This window comes from Schistocerca cancellata, chromosome 3 (genome assembly GCF_023864275.1).
Source record: "Schistocerca cancellata isolate TAMUIC-IGC-003103 chromosome 3, iqSchCanc2.1, whole genome shotgun sequence".
NCBI lineage: Eukaryota > Metazoa > Arthropoda > Insecta > Orthoptera > Acrididae > Schistocerca > Schistocerca cancellata.
Window position 1 is genome coordinate 79860120 of NC_064628.1, and position 3213 is coordinate 79863332.

The following is a 3213-nucleotide window of genomic DNA, read 5'->3' on the forward strand; positions in this document are numbered from 1 at the left end:
GTCTCCGCTGTATCCTTGCTTTCAGGAGTGCTAGTTCTGTAAGGTTCGCAGGAGACCTTCTGTAAAGTTTGGAAGGTAGGAGACGACATACTGGCAGAAGTAAAGCTGTGAGGACCGGGCGTGAGTCGTGCTTGGGTAGCTCAGATGGTAGAGCACTTGCCCGCGAAAGGAAAAGGTCCCGAGTTCGAGTCTCGGTCGGGCACACAGTTTTAATCTGCCAGGAAGTTTCAAAATCAGGTTTGCTTTCAACACACAATGTAAGAGTCGTGAACGTTAGTTACCTATGAGCCTGGACGTGGTGAGTTGATATTAGTCAAGAAAGCCTTTAATTTGACGAAGGCACCTTTATCAACACCTCACTTAGTTCGAACGAGGTCGTGTAATAGAGCTACTAGGATCTGGATGTTTCTTCTGCGATGCTGGAGAAAAACTTGGCAGGAATGCAGCCACTGTAATTGACTGCTGGCAACAGGGACCACGAGAATGCACGGTTTGAGGAAGAGCGGGCTTCGGATGGCCACGTGGCATTACCGAGGGGTGAGAAATCGTGTATTGCGCATGGCTGCGACAGATCGTACTGCATCTGCAGAGGTAAAATGAGCAGCTGTTTGCCCCACAGTGACACAACGACCTGTCACATATCGGTTACTTAAAGGAGAGCTCCGAGCCAGCTGCCTTGTAGCGTGTATTCCACTGAGTGCAGACGGCCATTATGGCCGAGCGGTTCTAGGCGCTTCAGTCCGCAACTGCGCGACTGCTACGGTCTCAGGTTCGAATCCTGCCTCGGGCGTGTATGTGTGTGATGTCCTTGTCCCATAGTGCTCAGAGCCATTTGAACCATTTTAACTGACCGCAAACCAGTGCCATTAGCGAAAACAATCGTGTCAAGCGAGAGCTTATTGGAGGGTAGGGTGGATTGGTTCAAATGGCTCTGAGCACTATGGGACTTAACTTCTAAGGTCATCAGTCCCCTAGAACTTAAAACTACTTAAACCTAACTAACATAAGGACGTCACACAGATCCATGCCCTAGGCAGGATTCGAACGAGCGACCGTAGCGGTCGCGCGGTTCCAGACTGAAGCGCCTAGAACCACTCGGCCACACCGGCCGGCGGTAGGGTGGAGTTCCGTTGTGTTTTCTGATGAAAACTGGTTCTGCGTGAGTGCCGGCGATGGTCGTGTGCTAGTTAGATGGAGTGAAGTTGAGGGCCTTCCAACCACCAGTGTGTGCGCTAGACGTACTGGACCGAAACCTGGAGTTATGGCCTGAAGTTCGATTTCGTGTGACAGCAGAAACACTAGTGCTTAGGGCCCGCCCGGCTAGCCGGGCGGTCTAACGCGCTGCTTCCCGAGCGGGAAGGCGTTCCGGTCCCCGGCACGAATCCGCCTGGCGGATTAGTATCGAGGTCCGGTGTGACCGACAGCCTGTGGATGGCTTTTAAGGCGGTTTTTTTATCTGTCTCGGCGAATGCGGCTTGGTTCCCCGTATTCCGCCTCAGTTAAACTATGTCAGCGATTGCTCCGCAAACACTATCTCCACGTATGCGTACACCATAATTACTCTACCACGCAAACATTGGGGATACACTCGACTCGTATGAGACGTTCCTGGGGGGGGGGGGGGGGGGGAGAGGTGGTGGTCCACTGGCGGCCGAGCCTGGAATCGGTGTGGTGCGGCTGTCAGGTGGGTGGACTGCTGTGGCCTCTTGTGGGGCTGTGAACCACTGTGGGATACGGCGGGACGAAACCTCTCCGTCGTTTCTAGGTCCCCGGTTCAATAAATACATACTCTCGTGGTTATCCCACGCATCCCGACACCAAATTTGTTCTTCAGTCTGTTGATTCGACAGGTTGTGATACCATTCATGAACAGCATCCCAGCCGGCTGCGGTGGTCTAGCGGTTCTAGGCGCTCAGTCCGGAACCGCGCGACTGCTACGGTCGCAGGTTAGAATCCTGCCTCGGGCATGGATGTGTGTTATGTCCTTAGGTTAGTTAGGTTTAAGTAGTTCTAAGTTCTAGGGGACTGATGACCACAGATGTTAAGTCCCATAGTGCTCAGATCCATTTGAACCATTTTTTGAACAGCATTCCACGAGGTGTTTTCCAACCGGACAACGCTCGCCCACATATAGCTGTTGTAAGCCGTCATGCTTTGTAGAGTGTCGATATGTTGCTTCGGCCTGCTCGATCACCAGCCCTGTCTCTAGTCGAGCACTACAACTCCAGCGCCATCTGCAATCAACATTAAACTGACCAAGTGCAACTCCATCCACAACCTGACACCCAGCACTTGTACAGCGCAATGCATGCACGTTTGCGTGCTTGCGTTCAACACTCCGTCTTCTATACCGGTTATTAATGTGCCAGGATTTCATATTTGCAATGGCTTATCTCGCTCTGACGTTAACTGTGATATTTCTAAGCAACTCGCTTAAATATGTTACCTTGACAAATAAAAAAAAAAAGCACTCCGTCTTCAGGCCACGAGTGGCCTACCGGGACCATCCGACAGCCGTGTCATCCTCGTAGGAGGATGCGGATAGGAGGGGCGTGGGGTCAGCACACCGCTCTTCCGGTCGTTGTGATGGTATTCTTGACCGAAGCCGCTACTATTCGGTCGAGTAGCTCCTCAATTGGCATCACGAGGCTGAGTACACCCCGAAAAATGGCAACAGCGCATGGCGGCCTCGAGGGTCACCCATCCAAGTGCCGACCACGACCGACAGCGCTTAACTTCGGTGATCTAACGGGAACCGGTGTATCCACTGCGACAAGGCCGTTACCTACCTAGACAAATGCATCCCCAAAATTTTATTACTCTACATTAACTATTTTTTGGTGGAGCAATTTCCTTCCGTCAGTGTGTATTAACTTTGTGGTGAAAACCGGTAATCGTCACAAGCCAATATCATAACTAACACGTGACTTGCACTCAGCAGTTATGATATCGACCAATTTTCTAACTATCGCAGTAGAGAACACTCCTAACAAAAGTGAACATGACTACATATAACGAAGAATGTGTGCGAAATGAGTGACGTGTAGTCGATTCGATAACGATTTTCTACAGTCCCTGTTTCATCCGGACCAGACGAGATACCCTTAAGATTCTACAGTGATTATGCTAAAGAACTTGCCCCCTTTCTATCAGCAATTTATCGTAGATCGCTGGAAGAACGTAAAGTACCTAGCGACTGGAAGAAAGCGCAGG

At 50.9% G+C, this 3213-nt stretch overlaps 1 pseudogene; it reads right to left on the reverse strand.

The window, feature by feature from the left end:
- Positions 1-2668: 2668 nt before the first annotated feature.
- Positions 2669-2786, reverse strand: LOC126177788 (5S ribosomal RNA; annotated as a pseudogene).
- Between the last annotated feature and the right edge of the window lie 427 nt (positions 2787-3213).